General features: G+C 39.1%; 1 pseudogene; it reads left to right on the forward strand.

Annotated features, from left to right (window-relative positions):
• The first annotated feature begins 9,882 nt into the window (after window positions 1-9,882).
• Window positions 9,883-11,194, forward strand: LOC110564385 (NEDD4-binding protein 1-like; annotated as a pseudogene).
• Window positions 11,195-17,959: the final 6,765 nt, after the last annotated feature.

The following is a 17,959-nucleotide window of genomic DNA, read 5'->3' on the forward strand; positions in this document are numbered from 1 at the left end:
GGTGGGATCTGGAAAGGATCATCCTGAGTGAGATGTCCCAGAAGCAAAAAGACACACATAGTATATACTCACTCATATAGACATACAACATAGGACAAACCTACTAAAACCTGTGCATCTAAATAAACTAAGCAAGAGAGAGGACCCTAACTAAAATGTCCAATCCCCATCCGGAAAGGCAAAGAGGATGGACATCAGAAGAAGAAGAAAACAGGAAACAACCTAGGAACCTACCACAGAGGGCCTCTGAAAGCCTCTGCCCTACAGACTATCAAAGCAGATGCTGAGCCTGATGGGCAACTGTTGGGCAGAGTGAATGGAATTTTATGTAAGAACTGGGAAATAGTAAGAGCTGGAGAGGACAGGGTCTCCACAAGGAGAGCAACAGAACAAGAAAATTTGAACACAGGGAACTTCCCAGAGACTCATACTCCAACCAAGGACTATTCATAGAGATAACCCAGAACCCCTGCACAGATGTAGCCCAGGGCAGTTCAGAGTCCAATTGGGTTACATAGTAATGTGAAGAGGGACTGCCTCTGACATGAACTGACTGGCCTGCTCTTTAGTCACCTCCTCCTGAGGGGGAGCAGCCTTACCAGGCCATAGTAGAGGACAATGCAGCCACTTTTGATGTGAACTGATGGACTAAGATCAGAAAGGAGAGGAGAACCTCCCCTATCAGTGGAATTTGGGAGTGGCATGCATGCAGAGGGAGGAGGAAGGGTGGGGTTGGGAGGGGAGGAGGAAGGGGCTTATGGGGGGATGCAGAATGAATAAAGTGTAATTGATGAAAAATTTAAAAAAAAGGGAAAAAATAATTTAAGAACCTTAAATGACTTTCAAAAGTGGAGGAAAACATGGAGTTAGTCAATTTACATGGAGCACATCTCGCCCCTGGGGGCAATGGTCTCCTGAACCTACTCAGACCTCGGACACTACCACTGCTAGTTCTAGAACTGATGCAGGATGTTCCAACAAGGGGGTTAAGGCTTCTCATAATATTTCCTATAAGCCCACACCTGTTTGTTTATATCCCCCATTTCTATTCATTATTAGCCAGATAGAGCCAAGTAATAGTGGTAATGATACTTGCTTTTTTGCCCAATGCTGGAATGCTAGTAAATTTACTAGCTGGTTACTCGCATGCCTCGCTGGGTGCCTGTGCCCATTGATGCCCCTCACACTATGACTCTCTTCAGACAGAAAAGGGATCTTGGAATTACAGCCACCATTGTTACTGCCATCTCATTGGCAGCTGTTGGAACTACCACTGCAGCATTAGCCAGGAGTCATACTGTGCAGACTGCTCAGACCCTGAATAATCTTTTAGCCAATGTAGCTCATGCCTTAGATGTACAAAAAGGAATTAATGCTCAACTAAAAGGAGGCTTGATGGTGTTCAATCAGAGGATTGACCTCGTGCAGGAGCAAATTGATACCCTATGGCAAATCGCTCAACTTGGCTGTCAATGAAAGTATGCTGGACTTTGAGTCACTAGCATACAACATGAGAATTTTCCCTGTGCTGCAAATCTGTCTAAACAATTGTCGAGCTATATTTTAGGTAATTGGACTGGAGAATTCGATACTACGATGGAGCAGCTGAGAGTGGCCATTGTCACGGTAAATTCTACCAGAGTGGACGCAGGACTAGCCACAGGATTATCATCATGGATTGCTGCAGCCATGAATCATCTGAAGGAATGGGCAGGCATGGGAGCTTTAGCAGGCCTTCTGGGGTTGGTCTCCTTGGTTTGCCTGTGGTATATATGCAAGATTAGAGTCTCACAACAGTGTGATGCAGCCATGACCATTCAGGCCTTTACAGCCATTGAAGCAGGACAGTCTCCCCAAGCATGGTTGGATACCATAAAAAGCTAAAATGTTATGCTCAGGATGCGAGGCTAAGCACTGCACTCAGGGTCAGCCGCTTTGGACCCAGAGAAGAGCATGTCTGATTGCATGCGGGTTGATGCCCCAGGTCCCGCCTCTGAGAACAAGGTATCAGACAGGTCTGATGCTCTTTGGGTGGATGACACCTAAATGAACATCAGTACAAAGTCCCAATTTATTTCAAATATCAGAGATCAGACCTCTACTCTTGCCTGATGTGTCTAAAACAAAAAGGGGGAACTGTAGAGAGCTGCGTAATGCCACGCCTTAAAGATGGAGCTGGTTTCTGCCTTCCACCTTCCCGATGGTGAGTGCTCTCTGTCACGAACAACTCCACATTTGGCTAAGGCTGAGGATCTGGCTTGCTTCCGTGTATGTGGACCTATCTGCATTGCCCACGTGGCATGCTGGGGCTGGCTACCCAGAGGCTATTTAAGCTGTGGGCTCGCTTTCCCCAGGGTCAGATGATTGTTCAAGGTTCCTGAATAAACTGCATTGAAAAAAATAAAAAAATTAAAAAAATAAATAAAAAATTTAATATACAACACACACACACACACACAAAAAAAAACTGGACCGTGACAAGTAAAATGCAACTAGATTTCTCTCTGTGTCATCCTATAGAGAACACCAGTTCAAATGGATCCAAGACACTTCTGTGATACTTAAAGGAAGTTATAAGACTGGGGAAGAAGAGAAGAAGCAGAAGAAGGAGGAGAAGGAGGAGAAGAAGAAAGAGACAAATTACTTCAGGATAGCCTCAGGTAAGCACTTGCTGAATAGGACTCTGGCCACTAAGGAGATAGTACAAGTGAAACCTCATGAAAGTGAAAACCTTAGAGCCAGCAAAGGAAATGCTCGAATGCTACAGAGGGGGAGAGACTTCCCAAGAGCTTCTCTACTAGAGCACTCTACTGGAAGACATCCTTCCAAGTTGTTAAAGAAGGAAGCACCAGGTCACCCAGCAATGACCTGTGACTAAAGAGGAGGACCACCACTGCTGGCTCAGAGAGAGGAATTCCCCTTGTGGCCATCCAGCTCGCCAAGAACTATTTGCTGAAGGCGTTGAAGGAACAGTTTGGCTATCATGAGCCTTTTGTGACTCCACATGAATTGCAATGTTTAGGAAAATTGCCAGAGTCTGGCTGGGTGGCCCAATGGTGGCTGGCCTGGAATTTGCCTCCCTCCCCCTTCCCCTGCAGGTGGATTACAAGTGTGTGCAAGGTCACACCAGCTTCTGCTCTGTAAATATATTTTTTTTAAACCTGGAAGAAACTAAACGTTCATCAGGAACAAAAGAGGCAGTCGCCAAGTCTGTACTTTTTCTTAAATGAATGCATTCACCAAGGAAGCTTACTTGCACAGAGCAGTAGCCCAAGGCACTTGTTATTCTCTAAGGCTCCCTGGTGCCAAACAGGATAAGGATGGCAGGTAGACAGCAGGGCGTCTTCTTTCTCACTTGGGAGTGGGGTGGGGAGGCTAACTGATCAAAGAGCCCCCATCAGAATTATGGGAGTCCGCCAGTGGGATGCCAGGCAGAGGTGGCCCCTTACAGAGGGTCGCGGCTCTGTTGTAGCACGAACCTGCTTAGCGCTTCTGCGGGAGGCTGCTGTAGGACTGCAGGCAGGAGAGGAGCCCAGGGAGAGTGCACCAAACTCGCCAGCCCCTGGAGCGATGACCCGCAATCATGGTCTGAAAACTCTTCCAAGGGCAGGAAGCAAGGCATTGACCAAGACTGCAACCTTTCCCAGTTGAGGATCGCAGCAGCCTGTTCTCCACAGCTGCTCCTCCTGAGGCGTACCAAGCCTCCAGAGTTTTGGCTCCAATGTTTTGTATGTGTGTGTGTTTGTTGTTGTTTGTTTGTTTGTTTTTCGAGACAGGGTTTCTCTGTGTAGTCCTGTCTGGAACTTGCTCCTTAGACCAGGCTGGCTTAGAACTCAGAGGTCTGCCTCTGCCTCAGGATCGCTGGGATAAATGTGCGCGCCACAACTGCCACCCAGCAGCAGCTTTTCAGACTTGCAAAGTTACTACAACAGAGTTTGCTGAACATCTTAGATACAATGAGGCCAGTGGGCCCCCAGCTGTTGTGGTGGTTTTGTTGTTGTTGTTTTGTTTTGTTTTTCTGTTTGATTGTTTGTTTATTTATCCAGTTTGGGGCGAAGCCCTGCTGTCACTTGTGTCGCCAAATCTCTCTGAGCCTAAGAAGGGAAGAGGATGGCAAAAACGAGAAGAAAGCGACTTAAATTATTCCATTCTTTAAAACCAAAACCACATGGTGCCACCAAAAGAAAAGGGTGAACGCCTCATTTGCAAAAATGTGCAGAAGGGATCCAGAAGCACCCAGAAGGTTCGGTACTAAGGGAGGCGGCTCTAGTGGACTGCGGTGCCACTTGCAGACAGAAATCTGCTCCACTGATAAATCGCCGACCTGGCTCCACTACCACCCTGCCGGAACCAGAAATGCTGCGCCCTTGCACCCCTGTTGGCAGGTGATCTCCAGACTGCGGCCATCCTTCCAGGAGAACACAGAAAGCAGTGAGTGGCAGGGACATCACCTAGGGCAGCAAAATCCTGGTACTTCGTCCCTTTGAGTCAGGACTTCGGGGGGCACAGCAATCCCACTCCAGGCTGCAGGTGAGACCCCGCAGGCTAGACCCAGCTTTCCCTGTTCACTGAGCTGGGAGGCTGGACACCCACAGTGCAGCTGCACAGGGGTGTAAACGGAGACCCAGCTTAAAAATGGGAGCTGTTGGCAAAGAGCGGATCTGAACGGTGTCATCAGATCTGCGCAGACCCAGTTTCCACTTTGGGAGCCCGACCCGAGTAATTACTCCGAGTAATTCCCTTGATAAAGCATCCACTTTGCCATTTGGTAAGTGTTGGTAGCCATATCCCAGCTGCTACTTTTAACTTTAATAAATTTTAGGTGACACAGTTAAGCTTATTGTTGTGTGCTTACCTCTTGGAGCAATCCTTGACCTTAGGACTAGTTTTTGATTAAACTATCGATTTTCACTTACAAGTACCTGTTTACCCTTCATAACCAAAGTGTGGTTAGAAACTATACCGCCTGGCAACCCTTGTGTGATGGTTTTTACTGTTTGTTTTTCTTTCACTTTTACAGTAGAGAAAGCAAAGTCTTTCTAACAAGATAACCATATTTCTGTAAAATACAGGCTGCTAGGTCTCAAACCGGTCAGACCCCTCCAGAGGCTGGAGAACTTTCAGTTCGCCATCAGCTTGACTCTGAGGAGCCTTAGTCATTGAGTCCCAGTCTGGCAGGTACCTAGAAACAGCCTTTCTTCAAAGAGTAGACTCTATATTTAGAGGATCGACTTCTGAAAATTGAACTTGTATTGAAAGGTTCTAATTAAAGGATGGAAAGGGTCGGCTTTTATTTTAAAATTTGGACTTTTTACAGAACTTTTTCACAAACGCTTAACTTTATATTTATGGGTTGGAGTTTTATTGAAATTGTTAGCTTTTCATAAAAACCATTCACTTCTATGAAACTGATACCTTTTAATTGGAAAGTTGTACTTTTATCTAAAAGGAATAACCATGAAAAACTGATGTTTATGAAAATGATCCAGTTTTTGTTCACAGTTTGGACTTTTACTGACTGAATGCAATCTTTGTTTATAAAATTACACTTTACAAAACAGACAGATTTGGTTTTTTACAGGATGTACTTTTATTAAACAGAATCTTTCTTCATAATAAAACTGACTTTTTGTGAAAATGGTGTATTTTTTATTTGAAGGAGGGATTTCAATTGAGAAGATTTACTCTTCACTATAATGGCTGATATCTTATGAAAAGATTGAACATTTCATTAAGATCAATGAGGGAGAGAAAATGTATAGTGATTTTAGGGGGAATTTTCTGATTTATTTTATAAATTTATTTTATTTTAATCTTTGCTTTTATGTGTATGGCTGTTTTTAACTCTTGAGTGTGTACACACACATATGTTACATATGCCTTCATATATATGTATATGTTCACAATAATGTAATGCAACAAAATGTAATCATCTATAATAAAAAATAAAATCATGAAATTAATTGATTAAAGCTAAACAGAATAATCAAACAAGCTAATGAAATAAAAATTAAAATAATGATGATGACTTTATGATACACGAAAGGAGATGAAACTGTGAACTGAAAGTTAGTGAATGAGTGTAATGAAGGAAAATGTATTGAAATATAATGAAACTTAAAAAATAAAATGATATAAAGTGATGGAATGAAAGGAAATGTAATGATAAAATTAAATTTAATTTCAATAAATATAATGTAATGAAATGAAATGATTTAGAATAGAAGATTGTGATGAAAGAAAATGAAATAAAATATTATTGTGAAGTAGATGAAATAATATACTAAAATGAACAGAAACAAAGTGAAATTATAAAATTATTTTAAAAGATGACATTAAATGAAGTGAAACTTAGTAATGACATGACAGAAAATAAAATGAAGTGGTATTATAAAAATAAGATGAATTGCAATGCAATAAAAGAGATAATGAAAGAGAATATAAGGTAATTCAATGAAATGTAATGAAAAACTAAAATGAAACAATGAAAAGAAGCTAAACAAAATGATGATTAAATGAGATAATTAAATGAAATAGAATAAGAAATGGACTCATGATCTTTTTTTATGAAACAATGGTATAAATGAAATGAAGTGATGATATGACATGGAATAATGAAATGAAACAATGAAAGGATGACCAACATAAAAAGACAAGATGTAGTAAAGAAAAGACAAAGAAAAAAATACTGAAATGACACTATAATGATATAAGTTGAAATGCAACTCGAAAAAGAAGTGAAATACAAAAAAAGAAGTGTTGGTATAATGTTCTTTTGGAATGTATACACCTTACCCTTGTTCATTCAAATGCTGATTTCTCTCCCTCACTCTCTGGTTTCAATCCAGACATTGCATCGTGATACTAATTCTAAGCATCACCTGTCTCAAGTTTATGTAAACATGATACCATTTGTTCTCTAAATTGTCAATTAAAATAAGCAGCCGCAATGTTGAGCAATGGAGAGGATAGGGTGGGGCATCCTGGTTCAGAGTGGGAGGAGAGGAAGGAAGAGGAGGAGAAGAAGGAGGAGGAGGGAGAGGAAGTAGGAGGGAGAAGAAGAGCAGAAGCTGAGAGAGAGGTCTTGGAACAACGTGGAGAAATGAACCGGACCTAAGATATCACTAAAAGCAAGTATGATGGGTGAATCTGAATGTGAGAAATCTATGCGGGCTTGGAGATTTAGGATGGAGTAACTATTGCCCAGCATTGTGTTCTAGGTTAATTAAATAAATCCTAGCCTCTGTGTGGTGATTTGGGTATACAGCTGTTTAGGATTAACCACAGCTTTACTAAAAGATATATCATAATAAATATTAATGCATAATACAACAAAGAAGTAATACAATGATATAATGAGATGGTATGTATTTTAATGCAGTTCAATGAGGTAATAAAATAAGTCAAAATGATGAAAAGGAGCTAAACAAAACGACAACCGAATCACACACTAAAATGAGATAAAAATGAAACTGGCATGATGATTTTATTTTGAAATAATGAAGGGTAATGAAACTGTGAAGTGAGGCCTGGTGAATGAAAGAAAAAGGGGGGTCAGCCTGAGACTGGCTTCTCGGGGAGGCACCCCTGGTGCAGACAGTCTACACTGTGGTTTCTCCAACAGTCCACCAATGCCCCATTCCCATAGTGGGACCCTTCCTGGCGATTTTTTCATCCTCTCAGCAGGGCAGGCCTTTGGTTCATTTCTTGTTGACTGAGTTCACCCCTTTGTTTTCGGTAGCAGCGTTTAGTTTTGGCTTTTAAAATTGATATAGTTTTAACTGGTTTCTTCCTGAGTTTGAACGCAGTCCCAAATGCAGCCTCTTCGGCCTGTGCCCACAGTGGGGAAGCCAATGGCACTACAGATCCACCAACCACAACCCGCTGAGACAATAAAACCAGAGAGAATGGTGGCTGAGACTTTCTGCCCACTCTACCCAAATTGCTCAGCAAGATCCGTTCTAAGCTTTGCTTCACTCTACCCAAACTTTTCAGCAAAAATTGTGGTTTTAAGACTAAAAAAAACTGTCGCTGAAAAGCCGAAACGGTTTAAGACTGGCCTCAGCCAGCTCTGCCTCTTTGTATGCAAACTTCCCAGCGAGTTCTGTATTCCTAAACGTTGCGATAGTGAAAGTATTGTTAGAGAAAAACCGAATTGAATTAAGACTTTACAGCTGACTGGCCTGGGCCAGCTCTGCCTCTTTGTATCGAAACTGTTCAGCGAGTTCTCTTTTTCTAAATTGTCAGAGACTGAAAGTACTGTCACCCAAACCCACAAAGTTTTAAGATTTTACAGCAGACTGCCATGGACAGCTCTGCCTCACTGACTGATGCTTTTCAGCAAGATTTGTTATTCTATACTTTTGGACACTGGAAAAACTGTTACCAAACTCCTGAAACTGTACATGAATTTTAATCCAGCAAGTATCTGCTCTGAGGGATACCATCCAAAGACATTTCAGGTCTTTGTGATGTGTCTGGATTGATAGAAATTTTACTCCTCTGGCTGGAATCCACACCTGTAATCTTCTAGAGGGACTATAGATAAGCCTGGAGTACACAGCTTTACTCCTAAACAATGATGTCTAATTGAGGAGCTGACCAAGTGAGGAATTAGAAAAAGATTTGACAGAGAGAGTCAGAGGTAAGATATAGCCACCTCTCAGGAGAACAAACAGGAAACAAAGGCTGCTGAATAGTAGTGCAGGGATAGAGAGGGAGTGAAGTTGAGTTTGGTGCAGATCAATTAAACTCAATTGAGTTCAGTTAAGTTTGTGCAGCTCTGTTGGGTTTGGTTCAGGTGGTGTAGTCTGTGCAGTCAGTGCATTTCAGTAAATGGAGTTCAGAGGCAGATTTCTAAGCAGAGCAAATCCAGTCAAAAGCTGAGAGAAGCCAGCTTGAGTTAGTCAACTTGTAGAGGAATTTGATCCAGAACAGATGAGTTGAACCAGTTAGCCAGAGTTCAGGAAGAGCTGGAAAGAGCCTGCTTATGCAGCTGTAAATCTTAAAGCCTGAAACATTCTAGGCCTAGTTTAGCAGGTGAAAGCTGGAAGCTAAAGCCTTCAAGTTCCAGGCTTGCAGAAGATTAGATTGTCCAGAGACTAGAAGCTTCAATCTTAGACCTAGGTATAGTCAGATAGAAATGCTCTGGGCTCATCCCAAGCCATGTATTTGCAAAGCTTTAGTACCACTCTCATCTCATCCCTTCCTCTGAGGAAATAATACCAACACTGACATCTGGTACCCAACTATACTGGAGAAGGAGAAAGCCCACCAATGTTGCTCACAGCAGAGGACAGCAGACATCTGACAGAAAGCCACAGTGCAGAAATTCAGCCGAGATCATCTCCAAAGGAATCATCAGTTCTTTGAGTTTGGCTGGTCACCCAGAGAGACTCGGGGTTTGGGAGACCCCGGAGCGCTGGAAGCCTGGAGCCCAGAACAAGGAGCACTACAGGAGCCTCTGAGACAGTGCCTCACAGTACGCCACCTGACAGACAACTTTAATTCTATAGACAGACTTTTCTGTATTAAAAAAAAAAAAAAAAATGGGCAACTCCATTTCATGTCCCTTAAGACAAATGGTAGGAGTTGGGGGTGGGGTGGTAGACAGTTCTTTGGAAAAAGCTACTGCAGTACACACTGTGGCCACCAGAGCACACCCCTCCCTACTTTCAATTGTATTCTTATATATTTCCTCTCCAGAAAGTTTGAAAAAAATAACAATACAATAGGAAAAAAAATTTCAAAAAAGTTTGCAAAAATAACTGTACAAGAGCAAAAAATAGATGTGCAGGTAGAAAAAATAGCTATGATAATACAAAGGTGGAGAGACAAGAGACAAAGGAAGTAAGAGACCAGGAATTGCTTGATGGTGAACTTATGGTACCTAATGAAATTGAGGATCAAGATAGACAGTCCATTGAACCTACAGAGCCACCCCCTAATGAAATTGAGGAAAGGCAACCACCCCCACCAGCTGTTGCCTCTGCCAGCCCTAAAGAAGTCAGTTTTGATTCCAGGGGAACTGCAGGATACCAGCAGAGGAGCCCAACTTTTTCTGAAAATGGTTTTCAACATCAAGCTGTACCATTGCTTCCAAATCATACAAAGCCTGCTGATGAAAATCATTCTGGTTGCTGTACCTCTTTTGAACCTAAGACAAATCATTTCTCACTTTCTCCACCCATGCTACCACTCCAGGTGTTACCTTCAGTTACTGATGCAGGATTGGCAGGATCCTCTGATCATATTGATTCCTCAGTTACAGGGGCTCAAAGATTTCAGGATACACTAAAAATACCATACAGGCTGGAATTAAAAAATGAACCAGGGAGAGCAGATTTTAAGCATATTATTATAGACGGGAGTAATGTTGGGTAACCACGGTCTGCACAAGTTCTTTAGTTGCCGTGGAATAACCATTGCAGTTGACTGTTTTTGGAAGCTTGGCAACAGAAACATCATTGTGTTGGTCCCACAGTGGAGAATAAGAAGGCATCCTAAGGCCACAGAACAGCACTTCTTAACCCAGCTCCTGCAGCTTGGCCTATTATCTTTAACTCCTGCCAGGAGAGTCTTGGGGAGAAACAATTGCTTCTCACAAAGATAGGTTCCTACTACACTTAGCAGACAAGACTGGGGGTATAATTGTCACAAATGATAACTGTAGAGAGTTTGTGACTAAGTCAGCATCCTGGAGAGAAATTATTGAAAAAAGACTGCTTCAGTGCACGTTCATGGGGGGACATATTTATGATTCCTGATGATCCTCTGGAAAGAAATGGACCCTGGCTAGAAGAATTTCTTCAAAAGGAGATCTTACATAATGACATATAACCACAACTCAATGCCCTTCTAAGTGTGGGAGTATTTGACCCTGGCTTCTGGAGCTCCAGCACCTAGATAGCCAACACCAGCCACCAGCCACCAGCCTCCACCTTGGATCCAGGCAGCCTCTTCAAGCCCTTGGCTTCCTCAGCAGCCCCACTTCACACTCCTGGCCACCCTTCCCAGGATGCAGCATAACCATCCTCTGCTGGCACCAAGATATGTAGAGACCAGTGAGCTGAGGGAGGTGCTGATAAAGCCCTTCCCTGATTCTGAACAAAAACAGAACATTGACCAGATCCTGGTAGCTCATCCATATATGAGCACCCTCTCTGCCCTGGTGTTGGACTTAAGGCTGGACTGAGAGTCCACCAGGGAGATGTCTGCTGTGGGAAGGATCATAATGTGAAGAAGTCTTCCTAGATTAAACATTTCTGTGTTGTATAGGAAAAAGGAAGAAGATGTTTTGTATATACAGTTCTAAAATTTGTACATCATAGCACTGATACATATTCAGGATTTCAATGGGCTCTGCTTTGAGTTCTGAAAAGGCTGATTCTGTAATTGCATGTATTGGAAGTGATGGCTAACTTGAGGATAACCTTACAAATTAAAACTGATAATGCCTCCACATATATTTCCATAAAATGAGACTCTTTTTGCATATTATAACATAAAACATATGATATGCATACCATACAATTCAACAAGTCAAGCAGTTATACGAAGATCTAATTTCACCTTAAAGGAAATGCTTAATACACAGAAAGAGGGAAAATAGCTCCCAGAAATATGTATAATAATGCTTTGTTAACTCAAGTTTCTTGAATGCCAATGAGGCAGAAACAACTGTGGAAAGACACTGGACTGGGGGGGGGGGGAACTCTGCTGAATTAGATTAACCTGTATAATTTAAAAGTGTTTTAACATCAGCATTGAAGTCAGGGAATGTATTAAGTTGGGGAAGAGGTTTTGCCTATATTTCCACAGGTGATGAAAGACTATGGGTATCATCAAACTTGATAAAGATCCAATCCAAGTAAAAGAAGATTCCAAAAGAAAACCACGACACATGGAAGCAACAGATGCAGAAACACAGCAATGCAGATGACACAGAAAGCTGATCCTTTCCATCACTTCAACTCCTGTATGGGGACAGTTCAACAAACCAGCTGAAGAAGGACAGGTCATTCATCAGATTGGCAGACTAGAAAACGTTGATGCTGAAATGAACATTTGCTGAAGGATAGATGATCAGGACTGCAATTATGAAGAGTCATTGCATCAACAACAGATCATCATAAGGACATTCTGATCATTAAGATTATGGGACTCAATTGTTTCTGTGATAGTAGTTAAATTGTGTATGATTTTTAGCTTAAACTGAAAGGTAGAAGATGCAGAGGAATTTTAATCTAGCAATATGGCTGCTCTTGAGAAGGATCACACCCAAAGGCCTTCTAGGTCTCTGTGATCCAGATGGAATGACACACTTTTAATCCCTCTGGCTGGAACACACACCTTCAACTCCTCTGACTGGAATACAGGCATACTTTTCCTTTAGTGCAAACCTTTAATCCCAAACAATGATGCCTAATTTAATCCCAAACAATGATGCATCAGAGATATTGGACAGAATGACTCACAGATAGGATATGCCCAAGTCTCAAGAGAACAGATAGGAAAGAAAGGCTACCTAAGAGCAGGGCAGGAAGAGAAGTAGAGTGGAGGTGACTTCAGCTGGGCTTCGTACAGTTCCATTCAGTTTGTGCAGTCAGTGGAGTTTAGTTCCTGGTGATTAAATTTTATTTTATTTTATTTATTTATTTTTTTTGCAAGCAGAGCAAAGCAGCCAGAAGCCAAGAGAAGCCACTTTAAATCAGGTATCTTGGAGAGGAGTTTAAGCAAGAACAGCTGAGTTGAACCAGCCAGCCATAGTTCAGAAAGCGCTAAAAAGGGTGAGCTTATTCAGCAGTAAGTCTTGAAGTCTTGAAACCATCCTAGGACTTGGTTAGAAGTTGGAGACTGAAAACTGACCTTCAAGGTCCAGGCTTCCATGGAGACTGTATGGAGGCTGGAAGCTTCCAAACCTAGGCCTAGGTATAGTTAGATAGAGTGCTCTGGGCTCCCACGGGAACTGAAATTCTAGTGAATAAAAGGAAATAGATGGCAGAGTCAGTTGAATCTGTGAGAGTCCAAGGCCAGCTTGGTCTACAGAGAGAATTCCAGGATAGCCAAGCTACACAGAAAAACTCTGTCTTAAGAAGAAAGAAAATGTCCTGCTTCAATGGCTGTAAAGGCCTGAATGATCATGGCTGCATCACACTGTTGTGAGACTCTAATCTTGCATATATACCACAGGCAAACCAAGGAGACGAACCCCAGAAGGCCTGCTAACGCTCCCATGCCTGCCCATTCCTTCAGATAATTCATGGCTGCAGCAATCCATGTTGATAATCCTGTGGCTAGTCCTGCGTCCACTCTGGTAGAATTTACTGTGACAATGGCCACTCTCAACTGCTCCATCGTAGTATCGAATTCTCCAGTCCAATTACCTAAAATATAGCTCGACAATTGTTTAGACAGATTTGCAGCACAGGAAAAATTCTCATGTTGTATGCTAGTGACACAAAGTCCAGCATACTTTCATTGACAGCCAGGTTGAGCGATTTGCCATAGGGTATAAATTTGCTCCTGCACGAGGTCAATCCTCTGATTGACCACCATCAAGCTTCCTTTTAGTTGAGCAATAATTCCTTTATGTACAACTAAGGCATGAGCTACATTGGCTAAATGATTATTCAGGGTCTGAGCAGTCTGCCCAGTATGACTCATGGCTAATGCCCTGGTGGTAGCTCCAACAGCCGCCAATGAGATGGTAGTAACAATGGTGGCTGTAGTTCCAAGATCCCTTTTTTGTCTGAAGAGAGTCATAGCGTGAGGGGCATCAATGGGCACAGGCACCCAGTGAGGCATGCGAGTAACCAGGGCATACCTAAATTTACTAGCATTCCAGCATTGGGCAAAAAAGCAAGTATCATTACCACAATTACTTGGCTCTATCTGGCTAATAATGAATAAAAATGGGGGATATAGACAAACAGGTGTGGGCTTATAGGAAATATTATGAGAAGCCTTAACCCCTCGTTGGAACATCCAAATGATACGCTCAGGATGCGAGGCTAAGCACTGCACTCAGGGTCAGCTGCTTTCGACCCAGAGAAGAGCATGTCTGATTGCATGCGGGTTGATGCCCCAGGTCCCGCCTCTGAGAAAAAGGTATCGGACGGGTCTGATGCTCTTTGGGTGGATGACACCTAAATGAACATCGGTACATAGTCCCAATTTATTTCTAATATCAGAGATCAGACCTCTACTCTTGCCTGATGCGTCTAAAACAAAAAGGGGGAACTGTAGAGAGCTGCGGAATGCTATGCCTTAAAGATGGAGCTGGTTTCCCCCTTCCACCTTCCCGATGGTGAGTGCTCTCTGTCACGAACAATTCCACATTTGGCTAAGGCTGAGGATCTGGCTTGCTTCCGTGTATGTGGACCTATCTGCATTGCCCACGTGGCACGCCTGGGTTGGCTACCCAGAGGCTCTTTAAGCTGTGGGCTGGCTTTCCCCAGGGTCAGATGATTGTTCAAGGTTCCTGAATAAACTGCATTGAAAAAAAAAAAAGAAGAAAGAAAAATAGAAAGAAAGAAAGAAAGAAAGAAAGAAAGAAAGAAAGAAAGAAAGAAAGGAAGGAAGGAAGGAAGGAAGGAAGGAAATGGGTGGAAATGTAACAAAATGAGAAAAATGAAATGACACAAAAGATAGAATAAAATAAAAGGTAGAAATAAAATTTAGTAACTGCAAGTAAATGTAATATAATGAAATGCTGTTGAAAAGAAATATGAAATAGAACATTATTATGCCATGGAATTAAAATAATGAAATAAGTTGAAATGTATGGTAATATGTAATGCCCTACCATGCTGTCATCAAATAAAATAAAATGTAATCAAATGTGATGAAAAGATATAGTGAAATGATAGAAGTGACAAGAAATTAAAAAAGATAACAAAATGAACTGATGTGACACGAGATACTGAAATGAAGAAATGAAATAAATTAATAAAAGGATGGTGATGTGATATAATGAATGATATGAAATATACTATTAAAGTGAAATCATTTGAAGTAAGACAATAAAATAAAACAGTGCTATAAAATTATAAGACGAAATACAATGCGATAAAGAAATGAAATATAATGTAATGCCATGAGGTGCAATGTGATTAAGTGTAATGAAATAATAAAATGATGAGATCAACCAATGAAAAGAATCAAACAAAACAAAGATCAAATGAGATAATAAAATAAAATAAAAACCCACATAATGATTTTATAACATAATGAAAGGCTATGAATCTGTGTTGTGAAATTTACTGAATGAGTGTAATGAAAAAAAATGGAGTGAGATATAAATTTAGATGATGGGATGAAATTAAATTCAATGAATGCAATTAGATGTAGCAAAATAAAGAAATATAATGAACTGAAATAATGAAATGACAATGAGTGTAAGTGATGAAAGAAAGTGAGATTATGAGTTGGTATAGAATTATGATTTAGAATTAAAATAATGGAATTAGCCTGGCACTGGTGTTGAATGCCTGTAATCCCAGCTCTGGGGAGGTAGAGGCAGGTAGATCTTTCAGTTGGAAGCCAGCCTGGTTTACAGAGAGAGTTTCAGAACAGCCAGTGCTACACAAAGAAACTTTGTCTAGAAAAAAACAAAAAAAATAACAAATAAATAAATAAATAAGCAAACAAAGAAATAAATGAGTTAAAATATAATGTGTTATCAAGTAATGGCAGTAAATGTAAAGTTTATTATTATTATATTTCATATTATTATGTATACTATGTAATATATAAGTATATTTAACATACTGAAAGGCGAAGATATAATAGCCTATAATATATAAAGTATATTACATAATATATAATGTATAATATATAACATTAATATAATATAATTAATAATATAATACATGGTATTATATTATATATTTTATGATATATATTATATACTATTATATTGCTATATTTATAATCATAATTTATATTTAATAAATTATATAATGTATACTATATTATTATATTATAATAAATAATATGTTATAAATATATTATATTTACTTCAATTTATTAATTTATTAACATTTAATTGAATTTCTTCTTTCCATGTCATTTCATTCCACCATTTTGCTGCACTGTTTGTTTAAACTTTATTATTATTATTATTCAAGTGTTTCTTGAGCCAGGTTTACTAAGGCTTTATCAATAGTCTGGTTACTTGAAGCAAGAGGTCCAGGGAGGCCAGAATGGGCTCTAACATGAATAATAGCAAAAGGATTATGACGAGCCCGAAAACATTTGACTCGACCGAGTGGTAGAAAGAATCTGGCCTGCTGTTTTAAGCTTAGGAATAGCTTGAGCAATATAAGCACTATCAGTAAACAAATTAAAAGGCTCAGAAAAAATGCTGTAAAAGTACGCGGATAGCCATCAATTCTGCAAGTTGAGCAGATAACCCAGCTTTTTTTTTTTTTTCCAAATTTGTCATTAACTCCAAAAAGGCTGCCACACTTTGATAATGTTGATGTAGTGAGTGACATGAAATGAAGGGAAATGTGATAATTAAATTATATGAAATAAGGAAATAGAAAAAAGCAGATTATAAAATTATAAGCTGAAAAAGAAGTAATAAAACATAATGTAATGCAACAAAATGTAATGAAAAAATTAATTAAATCAAACAATAAAAAGCTAAACAAAATGAGAAAATGAAGTGAAATACAATATAATTTTATAAAGTATTGAAACAAAAACAAATATAAATAGAAATATAATCAAGTGTAACCAAACAAAATGCAATGATTAGGAGGTACGAAATTCAATTAAGCTTAATGAATTTAATTAAATACAATGTATATATAGTATAGTATATAACATATACTTTAATCTGATTAAATACAATATATAATGATAATGTAAACATAAAGAAATGGTGAAAAGTAATGAATTGAAATAATGTGATGATATAAATAAACAAGGAAATAAAATAAGATTATGATATGGAAATTTAAAAATGTAATGAGTTGAAATAAAATATCATGTGATGCCAAAAATGTCATATAGTAATGAAATGTAATTAAATGAGGTGAAAAGAAATAAAATAAAATAATCTGAAAATATAAAATAATATACTGAATTGAACTGATATGCTATGAAATAATGCAAAAATTTATAAAAGCATAGTGTCATGATGTATTAAATGACATAAAATAAAATGAAATGTAAGAATGAAATGACACGAAATAAGAAAGTAAAATGAGATTGTGTTAAAAACAAAATAAGGTGAAATACAATACTAATAGAAGTAAAATTATAAAATGAAATATATAAGACAGTGAAATTTAACATGATAAAAAGTAATGGAAAATACAATAATGCAATGAAATGATGAAAAAGGAAAAACAAAATGGTGCTAAGATGGGGTGATGAAATGATACAACAAATGGATAAAAGGGTTATGAAATTATGAAATAATGAAACAAAATGAATTTGTGAAGTGAAATATAGTGAATGATCTCTATGTAACATTGGAATGAAATATAATAGAATGAAACAAAATGGAAAAGTGAAATTTATTTTAAAGCATATAAAGTAATGAAATGAAATATTGGGATGGTGATGAGCTAATAAGAGGATGATATGGAATTAAGATAATAAGTTGAAATAAAGTGTAAAGTCATATAGTGGCATGAAATGTCACACAGTCTGTGCACTGAAGTGTAATTACATGAGATAAAAATGAAATAAAGTGATGATATGACATGAAATAATGGAAGGATGATGAGGTGAAGTAAGAGTGATATAAGAAATGGCATGTGATAATGTAAAGAAATGAAGTAAGAAAAGAAAATTAAATCATTTTGTAACAGTTAATTTGTAATGTAATTAAAAAAAGTGAAATATAACAGTGAAATGGAATGTAATCAAACATAATAAAGTAATAAAATAAGGTGAAATCATTAAAAGTAGCTAAACAAAATGAAGATCAAATCAGACACTA

The sequence above is a fragment of the Meriones unguiculatus genome, chromosome 6 (genome assembly GCF_030254825.1).
Source record: "Meriones unguiculatus strain TT.TT164.6M chromosome 6, Bangor_MerUng_6.1, whole genome shotgun sequence".
Classification (NCBI taxonomy): Eukaryota; Metazoa; Chordata; class Mammalia; order Rodentia; family Muridae; genus Meriones; species Meriones unguiculatus.